This window comes from Gossypium arboreum, chromosome 1 (assembly GCF_025698485.1).
Source record: "Gossypium arboreum isolate Shixiya-1 chromosome 1, ASM2569848v2, whole genome shotgun sequence".
NCBI classification, from domain to species: domain Eukaryota; kingdom Viridiplantae; phylum Streptophyta; class Magnoliopsida; order Malvales; family Malvaceae; genus Gossypium; species Gossypium arboreum.
In genome coordinates this window covers 34300721-34319446 of record NC_069070.1, presented here as the reverse complement: position 1 = coordinate 34319446, position 18726 = coordinate 34300721, and the positions used below count along the sequence as shown (strand labels likewise).

General features: G+C 32.1%; 1 long non-coding RNA gene across 1 annotated transcript; it reads right to left on the bottom strand.

The window, feature by feature from the left end:
• Nucleotides 1-12477: 12477 nt before the first annotated feature.
• On the bottom strand, nt 12478-13554 carry LOC128296355 (uncharacterized). Its single transcript, XR_008286947.1, has 2 exons — nt 13141-13554; nt 12478-12912 (listed from the first exon to the last, which is right to left on the bottom strand). It is a non-coding gene; the product is annotated as an uncharacterized LOC128296355 (long non-coding RNA).
• Between the last annotated feature and the right edge of the window lie 5172 nt (nt 13555-18726).

The following is an 18726-nucleotide window of genomic DNA, read 5'->3' as shown; positions in this document are numbered from 1 at the left end:
CTTTATACACAGAGTAGTGTCGTTTGTATCTGGACCTGTGTCTGGTAGTTAGGGAGGAGAGGCCAAGGAAACCTTCTTCCAAATGATGAACAAATGGTTTACTGAGTTTGTCCGAACTAATCTGACTACTCAGCAACCTCCACCCCCACCTATTCCCCAACCGGTTCCAATAACTCCTTAAGGCTTGGAACCTTTACGTTTGAGTAAGCTGCCTATGGATAAAATTCAAAAGTACGGGGCTGAAGAGTTTAGAGCTACAGTTGATGATGACCCTGAGAGAGCCGAGTTTTGGCTTAAGAATACGATCTAGGTATTTGATGAACTTTCTTGCAAACCACCTGAATGTGTTAAATACGCTGTATCGCTTCTAAGAGATACTACATATCAGTGGTGGAATACTTTGATATCTGTGATGCCAAGAGAACAGGTCACATGGGAATTCTTTCAAACTGAGTTAGGAAAGAAATACATAAGCCAGCGGTTTATCGACCAAAAGCGTAAAGAATTTCTAGAGTTGAAACAGGGACGTACGTTTATGACCGAGTACGAAAGAGAATTTGTGAGACTCAATAAATATGCTCAATAATGTGTTTCCACTGAGGCAATTATGTGTAAGCGATTTGAAGACGGTTTGAATGAAGACATTAGACTTCTAGTCGGGATTCTGGAATTGAAAGAATTTGTTGTGTTAGTCTACAGAACTTGCAAAGCCGAGGAACTTGGCAAAGAAAAAAGAAAAGCTGATTTTGAGGCTAAATATTCGAGAAATAGGTCGATGAGTAAACCCTATCACTCCTCGTCAAAGAAATCACGAGATTCGTATAATCATTCGACAGCTTCAGTGGAATATTCTAAAAGAGCTCATGGAAAGCAATATACGAGTCCTAAAGCTTAAGCCACTTTAGTATCGAGCGTTGGTAGTGTTAGAACCAACAAACCAAAGTGTCAACAGTGTGGGAGACAGTATTTTGGAGATTGTTGGATGAATAAAAAAGCTTGTTTCAGATGTGGCTTGCAAGATCATTTCATTCGGGATTGTCTTGAGTTACCAAAGAAAGACAAATATCTGAATGTGAGACCGAGCAATACAACTTCTAAAGGGAGACCACCTCGAAATATGGGAAATGTAACAAGTAGCAAAGGTGTGACAAATGACTCTGCTGTGAGATCTGAGGATCGAGTGCCAACCAAAGCTTACGCTATTCGCGCTCAGAAAGATGCGTCATCACCGGATCTTATCACCGGTACATTTTCTCTCTATGACACTAATGTAATTGCCTTGATTGATTCTGGATTGACTCATTCATATGTCTAATGAATTTAGTGTCCAGTAAGAATTTACCTTTTGAGTCTACCGAATTTGTGATTAAAGTATCGAACCCCTTAGGCAAGTATGTTCTAGTTGATAAAGTTTGCAAGAATTGTCTTTTGATGACTCGGAGTTACTTTTTTTTAGCAAATTTGATGCTTTTATTGTTTAATGAATTCGATATGTTTCTGGGTATAGATTAGTTGACTTTGCATGATGCTATTGTGAATTGTAGATGAAAGACTACTGAACTGAAATGTCAGAATAATGAAATTCTTTGAATTGAATCTGATAAGTCGAGTAGGTTGCCTATAGTGATATCTTCGATGTTAGCACAGAAATATGTGAGAAAGGGTTGCAATGCATTCCTTGCGTATATACTAGATACAAAAGTGTCTGAATCGAAGATTGAATCGGTACCAATGATTTGTGAGTATCCAGATGTGTTTCTAGAAGAGTTACCTGGGTTGCCACCGATCAGAGAAGTCGAATTTGCTATTGAATTAGTATCGAGAACATCACCAATATCGATAGCTCTGTACAAAATGGCTCCAACAAAATTGAAAGAATTGAAAGCTCAATTGTAAGAGTTAACAGATAGAGGTTTTGCATGACCTAGTTTTTTGCCCCGGGGTGCAACAATTCTGTTCGTAAGGAAGAAAGATGGATCGATGAGACTGTGTATTGATTATCGTCAGCTCAACAAGGTTACAATTAAGAATAAATATCCTTTGCCAAGAATTGATGATTTGTTCGATCAGTTGAAAGAAGCAACAGTATTGTCAAAGATCGATCTGCGATCTGGTTATTATCAGCTGCGAGTTGAAGATTTAGATGTGTCGAAAACTACATTCAGAATAAGGTACGAACATTATAAAATTCTCGTTATGGCATTCGGATTAATTAACGCTCCTGCAGTATTTATGGACTTGATAAATCGAATTTTTAGACCGTATTTGGACAGATTCGTAGTTGTGTTCATTAATGACATTCTAATTTATTCCAAAATGAATCTGAGCATGCTGAACATTTGAAGATTGTGTTACAAACATTGAGAGATAAGCAACTGTTTTCTAAATTCAACAAATGCGAGTTTTGGCTCCGAGAGGTTGGATTTTTGGGACATATTGTTTCAGCGAAAGGCATTCGAGTTTATTTGAGTAAGATATTAACAGTTGTTAACTGGAAACCACCAAGAAATATATCCGAAGTTAGAAGTTTTCTAGGATTAGTTGGCTACTATCGGCATTTTGTAAAAGGATTCTCGATGATTTCTACACCATATGACTCGATTGTTACAAAAAGATGTAAAGTTTGAATAGTCCGAGAAATGCCAACAGAGTTTTGAAAAGTTGAAAGCACTATTAACTGAGGCACCAGTTTTAGTTCAACCTGAATCGGGTAAAGAGTTTGTGATTTTCAGTGATGCGTCATTGAATGGTTTGAGATGTGTTTTGATGCAAGAAGGCAAAGTGATAGCTTATGCTTCCAGACAATTGAAACCACATAAAAAGAATTATCCAATGCACGATTTAGAGTTGGCTGCTATTGTATTTGCATTAAAATTTTGATGACATCATTTATTCGGTGAGAAGTGCCACATCTTTACTGACCATAAGAGTTTGAAGTATATAATGACTCAGAAAGATTTGAATTTGTAGCAACGAAGATAGCTCGAGTTGTTGAAAGACTATGAATTAGTGACTGATTATCATCCGGGGAAAGCGAATGTAGTCGTAGATGCTCTGAGTAGAAAATATTTGTTTGCTTTGTGGGTGATGAACACACAGTTAAATTTCTCTGATGTTGATTCGATTTTAGCTAAATTAAAAGCTAAACCATTATTTCTTCAGGAAATTTGCGAAGCTTAGAAATGTGATAATGAATTGCAAGCTAAAAGAGTACAATGTGAATCGACTGCTGATTCAGAATATCAGATCGGATCTAATGATTGTTTGATATTCCGAGATAGAATTTGTGTAGCAAAGAATTTCGAGCTCATTCAGAAAATTTTATGCAAAGCACACAGTGGTTGTTTATCTGTTCATCCGGGGAGTATAAAATATACAATTATTTGAAACAGTCGTACTGGTGGTCGGGTATGAAACGAGACATTTTAGAATTTGTATCAAAATACTTGGTTTTTCAACAAGTCAAAGCTGAACATCAAGTGTCTTCAGGATTACTACAGCTAGTGATGATACTAAAGTGGAAATAGGATAGAGTTACGATGGATTTCGTATCGGGGTTACCCCTATCTCCAAAAAAGAAAGATGCTATTTGGGTTATAGTTGATCGATTGACGAAATCTGCACATTTCATTTCGGTATGTACAAATTTTTCATTCGATAGATTAGCTAAATTGTACATCTCTGAGATTGTCAGATTGCACGGGCTGCCAGTTTCTATTATTTCGGATAGAGATCCAAAATTTACGTCGTGATTTTGGAAATTACAAGAAAATTTGGGCACATAGTTGAAATTTAGTACTGCTTTTCATCCTCAGACAGATGGTCAATCCGAGAGAATTATACAGATTCTCAAAGATATGTTTCGTTGTTGTGTTTTAAAGTTTGGAGGCAACTGGGAAAAATATTTACCGTTGGTTGAATTCGCGTATAACAACAGCTTTCAATCGTGTATAAAGATGGCACTGTATGAAGCATTGTATGGTCGTAAATACTGAACTCCATTATACTGGATCGAGCTTAGTGAGAAAAAGATTCACAGGGTTGATTTAATCAGAGAGACAAAAGAGAAAGTGAAAGTAATTCACGACAGTTTGAAAGCAGCTTCAGATCGACAGAAATCATATGCGGATTTGAAACATAAAGGCATTGAATTTCAAATCAGTGACAAAGTGTTTTTAAAAGTATCTCTGTGGAAAAAGATTCTTCGATTTGGTCACAAAGGAAAATTGAGTCTACGATTTTTCGGTCCGTATGAAATTATCAAAAGAATAGGGCCAGTGGCATATCAATTAGCTTGACCGTCAAAGTTAGAAAAGATTCATAATATATTTCATGTCTCGATGTTGTGCCGATATAGATCAGATCCGTCACATGTAATTTCTTCGACAAGGGTCAAATTTTAGCCTGATATGACGTATAGTGAAAAATCGATCAGAATTTTAGCTCGAGAAGTTAAAGAGTTAAGAAACAAGAGCATAGCTTTAGTGAAGGTTCTATGGCAATGGCAGAGTGCCGAAGAAGCTACGTGAGAACCCGAGGAAGCTATGAGAAAACAGTACCCTAACCTACTTTCTGGTAAGAATTTCAAGGATGAATATTCCTTAGTGAGGAGAGTTGTAACAGCCCGTTTTTAGTCAAATCGGAACAATGGTTTCGGGACCACAAATATGAGGTTAAAATAATTATTTTATTATTATTTTGAGGTCTACAGCATGATAGTATAATTGTGTGAAAATTTCATTAAGAAATTTTATTGTTTGAGTACTCAATTTGATAAAAAGGACTAAATTGCGTAAAGTGTAAAACTTGAGTTCTATTAGCTAAAGGTGTCTAATAACTATAGAACCTTAAAGTGGAGGTCTTTATATGGTAAATAGCCCATTAATGAGCTAGTGGATGATAGTGGCTTGGTATTTGGTGTAATTAATAAGTGTTTAAAGGTTAATTTTCTAATTGGGTAATTAAATGTTATATTCATAAAACAAAATAAACTTTTATTTTATGTTCATCTTCTTCCTAAAACACTAAGAAAATTGTGTATACATGAAGAAAGAAGGCTAGGGTTCGGCCATCTTCTTTTCTTTCAAATAAGTTTGATTTTTGTCATGTTTTTAATGATTTGTATGTTTTTGAGATTATAGAAACCTAATCTTGCTAGCCCAGGGACTAATTTGCAAAACTGTTAAAGGTTTAGGGTTTTACCATTTATGAATATGTGTGTATTTTTATATTTGATGATAGAAAATGGATGGTTGTTGTTAGATAAACAACATTTGTTAAGTGATTTTGGGTGAAATTGCAAATTAGGGATTTATTTGTGAAAAATGAAAATTATGTGGTAAATGTGTGAAATAATGAAAATTTTGGGCTGATATGTGTATATATATATATTTCAGCTAGCATGGGTAAAAGTTGAATTGCATGAATTTGTATTTTTATGAGTTAGGGACTAAATTGTAAAGAAGTTGAAATATTAGGGGTAAAAGTATAATTTTTCCATAATATCATTTTTGGGCTAAATTGAATTGAATGAATAATAAATAGATTGAATTTGATTATATAGATCAAGAAAAGCCTCGTTCAGATCAAGATCGGGGGAAAAATAAAGTTTTAAACTAGTCGATTCTATTACATCATTTTTGTAATCGAGGTAAGTTTGTATGTTAATAAGTATAAATATAATTGTGTTTTAAATGCTTTATTATTGAATTAATTGTGAATATGATCTTACAGATATGTTCGACGAAGATTCAGCAATATGAAATCCCAGTTGAACCTTAGGAATAGGTTAGGATACAAATGACATGTCATTAGGGGTTCTGTGTTTTGGGTGTTGGTCCATACGTTCCACCGGTGGCTAAGTTTTCTGGCATGTGTTGCGGATTTTCGTCAGCTTGTGTGAGCAGCGCCGTGTAGTTACGTCTTGACCGTCAGCTTGTGTGAGCAGACCATTAATAGCTCGAGAGTGAGCATTATATGAGATATGAGATTGAGATAGCTTCGACTATGTATTTGGCACTTAGGGTGCAAGATTCTCTGGTATCCGATATTATTCCAAATGGTTCAATGAGTATATCGAAGATAGGAAATGGTGAGAGATAGTTACGTATCAGTACAGGTATATACGGAACTTTATATGATTATTAAATCCATGAAATTGTGAGTTCATGATCATTATGTGAATAAATATATATTAACCTTGTGATTAAATGGATTTGTAGTATATTATGTTAAATTATTTGAATGATGAATGAATGGTGAGTTTTACTTATTAATACGAGTTTACTAAGCTTTCTAGCTTACTCTGTTTACTTTTTTGTCTTTTATAGTGAATATCGAAGCTTGCTCGGATTTGGGAGTCGTCAGGGATCTTATCACACTATCAAGCTTTCATTTTGGTGCTTTTGAACTTATGTATTTGGTTATATGGCATGTGCAGGAATTGTGGTTAATTTGATCTATAGTTTGGTAATGGGTTTAGCCACTTGTCTTGGCTTGTAAATGATGAATGCTTGGTTATGTGTATAACCATGAAATTTGGCTTATTTTGGCATGTTTGTGGCTTTAGGTAAAATAGTGCATAATTGAAAATGACCATTTAAGTGTTTTGAGAATGTGAAATTGGTATGAATTGAAGGGTTTATTGTGATACTTGTGTATCTTATGGTTGATGGTATGGAATTAGCATGAATTAAGCTTGGTTGAGATTGGTTTGAATGCCTATTTATGCCATGTTATATGTCATTTGATTTGTGAAAGTGAATGCAAATTTAGGTGAGCAATAGAACTTGGTAAATAGCATATTTTTGTCCACACAGGTAGAGACACGGGTGTGTGAATCAGCCGTGTGTGACACATGGTCAGGTGACACGGCTGTACGTTCCCTGATGTTTAAATAGAAACCAAGTCAGTATGCTCCACATGGCCTAAGACACGGGTGTGTGACTTGGCCGTGTGGCATAAGTCAGTATACCCTACAGTTTTGGCACTGCCTAGCACACGGCCTGGTACATGGGTGTGTAAGGCCATTTTGAATGGCACACGGACTAGTCACACAGGCGTGTGGTTGGCCGTGTGACCGAATTTAAGGAGTTACACGGGGTTGGACATAGGCTAGGACACGACCATGTGATCCTATTTCGAATGTCCACATGGCCTGTGACACGGGCGTGTGTCTCTTGTATTTAGAAAAATTTTCTATGTTTTCCAAAAATTTCTTAAGTTATCGATTTAGTCTCGAGCCATTTTTAATGCATGTTTTGGGCCTCGTAGGCTTGTATCAAAGGCATTATGATTGATGGTGAATCCATTTTATTGGATATGAAAATTGTATGAGAAATGTAAGATTGTTTGATTGTTAAGTCCAATAATGCTTCGTAACCCTATTTTGGTTATGGATACGGGTTAGGGATGTTACATAAGGGTTTATTGTGACAAACACGTTGACTTGACAATTCAAGACATTGATGATACCCTCTTAGGGGTGCTAGAGGTACAACAATCTTTTATTAATATGGAGCTTGTTGAGTTACCATTGGGACTACCACCTATGAGAGAGGTGGCTTGTGCATCAAACTTTTTGGGTAAAGAAGTGTTGATGCAACATGGGCAATTAGATAGAGTAAATGCATCAAAAGAGGTACATCTAAAACACTATTCTAGTGTTATACATTGTGATTTGGAAAATTTGTTGGATATAAGTTATGCACAACTAAGTCTAACAACTTGTGGGTTTACTAAGGCTTGGCAGAGACACAGAGGTCTTTTTAGAGTTCTAAGTTGAATAGGCAAAGTGACCTACAAACCAGAGTTGTCATCAATACTTAAAGTACACCTAATGTTCAATGTAAGTGTGCCTAAGCTTTTTCATATAGATTAGGAGGACCCAAACCAAGGGAAGTCACAACTTGTGCTAATAGAAGTGAGGGACTCTTACAATCGAGATGTACATTGTGGCATGACAAGTCGAATAAATGGTGACAAAATTATAAGCCAAGGCAAACTGTCCAGAGGAAGAGATTACTCGACAATGAGGCTAGTTGGGAATCAACCAAGGAATTGTGGTAGTTCGAAGTCAAGATAAACTAGTTTCATTTTGGGGACATAATGAAATCGTTGCTAGAACAAGTAGGGGGGAGAATGTCACGGCCTGTGTACAAAGGCCCATGACCAAGGCGACAATTATAGCCCAAGGAGATCATTTGAGTAAATTAGGCTTACTTAACCCACCAAGATTGGCCCAATACTTGGAACATTCAAGAAAGCTCATTTGCTTGAAGCTTGGTGACTTAGTAAATAGTTCAGTAACTTGTAAATTTACCACGTTTATTTGGATTATAAGAACAAAATGATAAATAGTTACATTCCTTAGGACACTATATTCTAGATAAGTTTGAATGAGAGCCATTGATTTAAATTAATTTGTAACATTGATGTAAAAAGAGCTCTATTATAAATAGAAACATTCCCCACCTCATTTGTATCATTGATCTTTCAGTATTAAGTAATCAAATTGAGAGCATTTGCTCTAAAAACTTTCTTGAGTTTTCTCATCTTCTTACTTATTTCACTTGATAGCTTTCTAGCTTCATTACCCTAAAGAACTCTCTCAACTTCGATATTTCAAGTTAAGCAATTTGAACAATTCACCTAAAGCTGCACAGTTTGCTCAGTTAAAGTCCAAGCCTGGGACCCTAAGCATGAAGTTAAAGAATATTAGAAGATTGAAAAATATATAAACACACAAAACAATTTAAATAAAAATAAGTTATTAAATCAAATTATTAGTTTAATTTGCAAACTTCGTCTAAATGTTTTGAATAAAATTTGATAAAATTTAATTTATTTTTAGTTAAAAAATTTATTTTAATTAAAAGATACTTTACGTGTCAGATAAGAAAGATTGGCTAAGTAAGAAAATTATTTGCTATTTGAATTGTTCTAACCTGATTTATGACTTATTTTATTAGGAAAACGTAATATATAAATATTATTTAATATTTAAATTATCAATTATATATATAAATTTTAAAATTCTTGTAATGAAACATTTTAAAATTTTTAAATATTATAAATTATGTTTACGGTTGCATATTGATAGATGTCAAATAGTATAAAAACTTCAGTTAAAAATAATATTCAATTAAATCCTTAAGATAGTTTTTATTTTTTGCTCGATAACTATAAATGCACAATATCGTTGTTAAGTAATTATTATAATGGAATAAATTCATAAGAAAATATTTCCAATACCGGACCATTAAAATTGTATGTGGTTAGTTTTAATTAATTAACTTGACTCACTAACTAATTTATTAATATAAGTTAAATAATAATAATAAAAAGTAAATACAAATAATGCATAAAATAAAAGCAATAAAGTAAATAAAACAAAAAAATACTATTTTGATTATTCAACCTAAATTCACGAATTGAATTTTAATCTAGAAAAATATACCTTTAAATTTAAGCCAAGTGCTAAAATAGAATGTATCATTGTTGCACATTTCCCAACACCTTTAAGTGGTATACTACAATTACCAGCCTTGTAATTTGATATGTGGTCATCAACTGAAAGTTTTTACCTGAAACCAATCTTGGGTAACCTTTGACTAGATCGCTAGTGTAGAGTAGGTGGTTAGCTCTCAACCCACTTTCTCCTATAACTTTCATTCACTTAATTGTCACCTAGAATTTCTGTGCAAAAATCATGAAAATTAAATCACATCCATATTTTCTAATGCAAGTTTTAATCCTATTTCTTATTGATTTGAAAGCAACGTGATGAAGCTTAATGAAAGAGAAATAAATAAATTAAGATAGTATTTGGAGAATCATTTAGTAATTAGATTTAGTGTGATTGTGTGTAATTACACAGTGATGTCATGTTTGGATAATCACTGTAATTAAGGGTCTCACTGAATTAGATGTTATTAGAGCACCTCAAATATAATTTCCAATTCTTAGGGGGAATTGTGAGAATTGGAGTAATTATGTTCATAACTATAAACAAATCCACTTACCTTGTTACTTTCCAAACACTCATAATGATTGAACTTTAAGAAATTATTTTTATCCAAGTTTAAGTTATAAAATTATATATAAGGTTATAATAAAAAATTTATATTATAAGTTTTAAAAAAAAAATTATTCAACTTGCAAATTTTTTAATTTGAAATATTCAAAGCTTTGAAATGTGGTTGAAAGGGTATTTGTTATTTTATAAAAGATTTTCATATTAACAACATCAATTCAATATAACATAAAAATACATAATTGAATCGTACTAGCATATTGCATTTGTCATAACCTTGTTTGTTAGTCGAATTGGGATGGTCCATTGAAAAGTACATAAAATGAGGTTGTGATAAATTTAATGAAGCATATACAAATTCAGATTTAGATGATGATAGACTCGGCCAACGGCCAACATATGATGACAAAGAGCAACAAAGTATATGTTAAATGTTGAAGAAGAAATAGCCCAACAATATGGAATTCTAGAGAAATTATATAAAATTATATATGATGTTTATTTTCTTTTGTTAGTTTTACTAGTAATTGTATTATCAACCACTTTCTTGGACTCTTTGTTGGACTAATATATTACATATGATTATTTGATTTTATTTTTTTACTCGTTTAGATATTATTTATTGTACAAATAATTTTTTATAGTAAATAAGTTTTCTAAAAATATAAATTATTTAGTTGTGTAATTTCAATTTATACGATTAAATATTACATATGAGATTACGATATAATTACACTTTATCAACCAAATATGTCTAAAAAAATTATAATTCTTTATAATTAGAAAAAATGCATCTAATTACTTTATACTATCCGAACAAATCCTAAGTAAAACGTAATATTAAATAAATCTCCAACACATTATTACAATTTACGAAAGAATTGAAGATTGAATAATCTAACTATGAATTATGAAAAAATAATAATACAATAAACTCAATAGCACTTTTCTTTTCAATATTTAATTTTTTTCTCTAAGTGCTTTTTTACTTGTTATTCTCTTTCTTTCTTTTTTTCTTTTGCTTTTCTGAAAATTTCACCATGAAGTACAAAAAAAATAAAAACCTCTTCCACCTTTAATGTATTTGCCTAACCCCATAATATTTATGCAATGAAGGTCCATTAAGCAATGAATACCTAAAACAAATAAGGATAAGGTTGGAAATTTAAGCTCAAATGGTGAGGAATAACAAACAAAACAATAAGGGTGACCAAGAAAAAGGCTCTAAGCTCAAACTATTGTATTCAACCAAAAATGATATCAGGTTAGCTTCTAAGGCTCAAATAGCGGAATAAAAATTAACAAAAAAAAAAAAATCATTCATTATATATTTGAAATTACTTATGTTGGAAAAAAAAAATTCATCATTCATTTATCATTCTCAAAACATCTACATTTACTGTCTAAATCAAAATATAAAATCAGATATGATAGTATTTCGAATATGTACATTGACTGTCACAACAATCAATTCAATGTCACAACAATTAATGTTCCAACATTTCATCCAAAGTTAGAGCCTGAAAGTTATACAAATAAGAATGTAAGTTACCTTTGAAGAGAGAAGCAGCTCCACATTAATGTCCTTTAGTTTATACTGACCTCTCACTTAGAGGGGGTACTTTATGTCTTGTGTATATCCTACAAAAGACATGAAATCAGTTTTTGATCCTGGAGGTTGAACAGAACAGAACATAACAACAACTCTTTTTTGTTTGGTTTTTGAGTTTTCATATACCATTTTACTGCAAACATTGGTTTCAATTTCAAAATTGCAGTCAAAGAGATAAGTGCTAAATGATAAGAATATGTTATAGTGCATCTGAGTTTGTTTTCTTTTCAAGTCAACAAGATCATATATAAAAGTAGCTAAGTTAAAAGATGAATCACACATGATTGGTTGGGTGGTGGAGAGAGATTGATCTGGGGAAAAGAAGAGCCAGAAATAATATGAAACAGAGTGCATTTGCCACTTGGCTTACTACGAAGAAGTAAACCCAATAAGACATAAATCACAATTAAACCCTTAGCTACTTTTATATATAAAGGAAGGCTCCCAATTTTTCAAGAAAGAATAATATTTTAAAATAAATTACTCTATCTTTTACTTTTCACCCATATTCATTCATTCTAACTCTCTTTTTCATCATGTTTATTTTGCTTTTATTCTTTATTTTTAGTAGGAAGGTAGAACATTCTTTTTTATTAATGTTGTTTTAATAACGTAGAACGAAAATGAAATTTATCATACTGTAGTTGGATAGTTGACCTCTTCATTGCTTTTTCAGCACTGGAGAGAGGATCCTCTCCTCCAAAAATATATAAAAATGAATATTGGTTAGAAGGAAAGGTCATTTTTTAATGAGAGTAGGTTTTCTCTATAGTGCAGGTTTAAGTTGTGGTATTTGAAGATTTATCTAAAACTATTAAAAGATAAAAAAGTATTTTTATAGTAATATTTGCTTTTTTTTAATGTTAAATTAGGGTTTTTTCAAGGAGTTTTATTAATACAATTATAAGTATAATCATAAATACAATTATAATACAATCATGTTTGTGTAACCTACAATGTAACTAATACAAAGTTAATTAAATTGAACTAAAATTCAGAATATACAATAAATGGATATCTTAGGTAATTACACATGAACTGGAGAGACATCTCTCTAGGAACTTGTGGCTGTACAAGAGCACTACCCAAGATGTTTTTGTCCTTTCCCATGGGTTGCCATTTTAGGTTGCTTTGAACAATAAATTGCAACTTCTCCTTCACAATCATAAACTCTAAAACTTGTTTATGTCAAAGATTCGAAAGCTGCCCGCTCTACTTGTAAAAACCAACAGTTTATCAGTAATTAACCCCAGCCAGCCATTGTAACCTAAATATGTAAACAAAATAAAATAAAAATTGGTGAGAACAAGATCAGCCCTGCTTTCTTGTCTAAAATATAAAATGTTGATAAAGAACAAAAGAATAAGTTCATTATTCCAACATTACCTCAGCACCATAATACTTTTTGTCGTTATAATTATAAATAAATAAGAAACATGCATGAGCAGACATAAAAAGGAAAAAAAAAAAAAAAAGTTAATGAATAATGAGAAACCTTTTTGTGACATGAACAAGAAATAAAGAATGGATAAAAGAAGAGCAGAGGGAGCTCCCTTCAGTCCAAGCATAGGAAGTTTAAGATTCAATTTGTCTCCCGCATCATTCACTCATTTACAGAGCATATATTTGCTGGGATATATCGTCCTTTTTATAACACCGTATATGGATGAATGAGTCGGCAGCTAATTGAAATCCCATCTCGCCACCCATGAGTGGACTGAAGAAAGCTCCCTTTTTACCTGCTTTTATATTACAAAACCAGCAACAAAAATATGTATGTATGAATGGAATAATAACCCTAAAGGAACCCCAAAGAACTGATGAGAGAAAGAATATTGTGAGAGGGTAAAGAAAGCGAGTGTTGAAGATGGAGACTTGGAGGACGAAGAAAAGATGTTGAAATACATTTTACTATGGATGTATTTGTGGTAGGATATGACTTTATATAAGCTAAAAAAGGAAGTGCAGTGCTGAAACAAGTATAATTTCGTTTAAATATTGTAATGGAGGAGAGACTTATTCGTATTCTTTTCCTTTGCATTTTCTTGTTTTCTATTTTATTTTATTTTTGGTTTGTAGAACCCTCTCCAAGCATGTTTCTAATGGATTGTTAAAATTTGAATGCCCATCTCATTTGATTTTTATTAAATATTTTCAATAAATTTAATGTAGATTTCACGTATAAACATGAAAGCATCACTTAAATAGTTTTGGTTCATCAAAAGGTTTGTCTATCTATAGTACTATTATTTAAGTTATTTAAAATAATTTAATATTATTAATTAATTTCAAGTTATATATTTTATTATTTTTAAACACACGCATAGATATACAATAAAATTTCTAGTATGTGTTATTACATTTCTATCCTTTCAAAAGCTAGATAGCAATTTTTAAAAATTGGACAGAAGGGGACAAAACGAGAAAAATACTGAAACTATTTCATACCCATCAAAAAAAGAACTGCCCATCCTGTTCACTGTTGTTGTTCAAAAAAATCTTTTATTTGGAAAAAATGGATTCAATTATTTGGATTTTGTCAGCTCTCATCAATCTTTGCATAATAATTTTATGAACGGCCATAGCTTCCCTCCTTTTTTGCTATATGACCTACATTCTTTATTAGTGCATAGCTTTAAACATTTTTTTTGACATATGACCTACATTCTTTACTAGTGCTATAACTATTATAATTTTAATAAACTATATGTTATCTAGAATTTTATGTGTTTATACAACCCCCTTGATAAGCACATAACTTTCTTAGTCATTTTCATACATATTTCTACAATAGGCACTTATAATTAATTTTCATGTTTATGCATCATCTTGAAAAAATAATTTTAATTTCATAAGCTGACTTTAAATGGAATATGTGCCTATCTTTAAATTTTACTTATAAAATCTAAAACTTTTATTTGATAATTTCATCCTATATTTATTAGATTTAATATTTTGATCGAATTTTCATGTTGTAATTGAAATGTCCAAATCTAATTTGAAGTCACTGATTTTGGTTCCAAATAAGATAAGCAAAGCCAAGATTCATCATCTTCCCACATCTCAGATTGAAAACTAAAAGGGTGATGTATTTTCAGATGAAAAATTAAGTAAAATGCATATTCTTATCCAAAATTGAAGATGCTGTTTCAATTTGCTGTAGAAAACAAAAGGTTAAGGTAGACACAGTACACTGTATAGGTTTTCCATTTTTTTCCTTTTATAGGTAAAACAAACACTAAAAGATTCCTGGAAAAACCTACACTTCTAACTTCGAAGAGTATTCTTTTTAAACTCCCACTAATACTAAGTTTATCTAAAGTAACCCCTTTTAATTGGCATATTTTTAATGCATGGAATTTACTCTTTTTTTTTAATACAATACTAGAGGTGGTAAATGAGATAATATAATTTGAATCTATGTTAAATGTATGTCTAACAAAAATTTAATCACTATTCTGTTTAAACTAAGATGAATTTACAGGTAATTAATATTAATCTCTTTTAGCACAAGCTTACTTAAATTATTTTATGATCAAGGTATTCTTTATATTCATTTTATGATCTATAAACACTAATTCTTTTGATTTGAACTTAATTTTTTCTTTAAGAATGTAATATGATTTATTACTACACTTAGCACTTCTTGATAACTATACATATATTCAGTTATGCAAAACCATAACAAGAATTAATTGTTTTAGTTGTCATTGACATTAAACACTATTACCCACTTTTTTTTATCAAAAACATTTGTAATATTAGAAGGAATTTTGAGCTCTCATAATTGGTGGTTAAAAGTTGTTCATCTCTAGCATTTATTCAAATTTGAACATTCGATGAACCAAGTAGTAAGTTTATATTTGAGAAACTCCTTTTAGATTAAATGTATGTGGGGTTTGGGTATGTTTTTCCTGTGAATACGTGAATATTGACCTTTAATTGTATATTAAAATTTATTAGAAAGAAATATGAAAATTTAAAATAAACCATATAAATATCTTGAATTAAAAATTGTTTATTTATTTTAAGGAGGGTATATAGCAAAATTTTTTTGTTGTTACTTATTACCTTCTTTTAATAAAAGTCACACCAAATATGATATAGAAATTGTTCAGTTTAATTTCGGAGGTAGGGAAAGGCGTGTGAAAATTTGTCAACAGAGAGTGAAGAGTTTGCAGAACCAAAAAAGGGTCAATTAGAGGATGATGGCAACGAGGAAATTAAATAATATAATATTAATAAACAAATAGTAAAAAGTAAATATAAATTTGTTGGGAAAGAACACAGCAGATTCAGATTCTCAGTCATTTCCTGGAAAATCACTGTCTTGTCAAACTAAAAGTTTTGTAATTTTATTTTATTTTAATATTTTTACATCTTGCTAAAAGGCAGTCAAAAATCTGTACAAGGATTTACCATACATGCAGTTCCGTTTGTCTTCTTTATGACCCCCCAAAAATAGCATGCAGTTCATGGCCTCATAAACGTATATGCTTCTTCTTTTTTCTTTTTTTTTTTTTTTGTTTAGGGTTGCTTCAGTCAGCCCCCTACCCTCACAAAATATGATGAAACGCAAGAAATATTCTTGGAATCCAACTTTGGCCGTATGGTTCAACTTTCACAGTACACATTTGCGGATTTTGGTTTAGACTTTTTTGAAACTCCTTTACGTTTCGTAACGGAACCCAAAACATGTACCACAACTGAAACCAGTTTGGATTTACCAAGGCTTTAAGTTTCCCTAAACTATCGGTTTTGTTTTGGTTTACCTCAAAAGATAATATCAACCAATAAAAATATGATGCTTGGCACATTTTTATTCGACATCACATTTTTTGAGATAAAATGGTTGTTTAGGTAGCATTCTTGATAAAAAAAAATTTAAGTACTAAATTAGAAATTAGGCTATAATTTAGGGACTAATTCGCTAATAAATCCTAACTACAACTTTAACTTTAAAATAATGCTTATGTTAAAAACTTTAATTGACTCCTTTCTCAAGTTTGATCCTTAGATAATCTCTATCCCTACCCTATTGTTAACAAAAACTTTAACTTAGAAAAGTATATATTTGACTTCTATGGTTGTCTTCTACTGTTATTATCGAGCGCCTGTGCAACACTGAGTAGGAAATACACGTCACTGTTACGGTACATGCGACTAATTTTAATGGTTTTTATTTGTTGTGTATACTAACCCGAGATTAAGGGAACATAGACAACTTTGGGAAAATCTGAGGTCTACTATGGATTTACATAAATTGTCTTAGCTCGTGATTGGAGGCTTCAATGATATCTTAAGTCATTTAGATAGAAAAAAAAAAAAAGGGTGGGCTCTCTATGGATTGATATAGGCTTAATGGTTTCCATGAGTGTTTGAATTACTATTTGATTTAGGTTTCAATGGCCCTAGATTCACTTGGTTTAATCTTAGAAACTTATCGGGTCTTATTCAAGAAAGGATTGGTTATGTTTTTGCAAATTCGGATGGAGGCTCATTTATCCGAAAGGTGTTGTTAATCACGTCCCTAGGACTCATTGAAATCATTGCCTTATTATTAAACTTATTAGTGTGGACTGAAGATCTAAGCGTACCCCTTTTAGATTTCAACATATGTGGCTTAAACATCCTGATTTCAGCCACATTCTTGATAGTTTTTTAGCCAACTCTTATAATAATCTAATTGATATATGATCAACTCCTTTACTACTCTCTTGACAGAATGAAACAAATATACATTTGGAAATTTGTTTCGTAAAAAGAAACGTCTGTTAACTAGGATTGCATGGACATAAAAGCTTTGGTGGACTCCTCTTGTGAGTTCTTGTTATCTCTTCATAAATCTTTAGTAGGGGAATACAATGAATTATTAAAGCAAGAAGAATTTTTTTGTGATCTCAAATCTAGAGTTCAATGAATTATAGAAAGAAAATGTAATACTTGATTTTTTTCACCTTTCCACTTTGATTCGAAGGAGTTCCAATAGAATTGTAGGTCTTTTTTATGCTTATAGGAATTAGGTCAAGTCTAGAAATAGTATTGAGAGTTTCATTTAGGACCGTTTTGATGTATGCACGCTCGGGGCTTCCTCAAGTGCATATCAAGATCCTATCGAGCTTCCAAAAGGACCCATGACTCGAGCTCGTATCAAACGACTTCAAGGAGCTTTACCAGCTTTATTGATGCGCATTTGGGAAGAGAACAAGGCCCTAGACGTTGGAGAAGTTGTGGACAACTCTTCAAAGACTCAATGCATTCTTTTACAAACCAACTTCAACTCCTCTCCAGCCCTCTAGCTCAATTCAGCTCCAATCAGCTTACTTGAGCTCGTTTCAGCTCGTTTGAGCTTGATTTTAGCTCGTTTCAGCTCATTTCTTTTTCATTTCAATAAACTAAGATTTAACTTTGTTTTTAATTAAATTTACTACAACTCATGCCAAAATCCCTAGCTCAAATTAGTTCATTAGTTGTTTTTGATTATTTGAGCTAGCCGAATTTAATATGCTAGTTGACTTTAAATTAATGTGTCCGAATTTAGTTAGTGTCATTTAAGTTGTCCAGTTGTTGTTTAAAATTATGATTATATGAATAATTATATTTTATTTAATTATGTGTTTATTTCTTTGTAGGTTCAGCCAAATGTGGAGGTACATTAATGGCTAGGTGCATGAACGGGTTTGTTCAATGAATGAGAAGATTCATGCATAGTTCGGTTCAATGCTTGGAGGAATTATGTTCATGTACATAGAAGATTAATTATATGTATTAGATTGGAAGATACATCCACTTTGGACGGCACACATGCATGAATGGAGAACAATTAATGCAAGTTCATGTACGGCCAGATTCAAGCTCCCTTCCAAGTTCCATGTATAGCTGAATGTATGTGGGAGAACTTTTGGAGTTTCTATGCACCTATTCGGCCAAGAGACACCTCTTGGAAGCTTCATGCACCCCATGGCCGAACCTAGACAACCCATTGAGCTTCCAAAGCTTCACATTCATCCAAGTGTTTTTGCTTATACATGAAGCTGTCCAATACATTCCCATCAGCCAAATCAAGACTTAGCTAATTAAT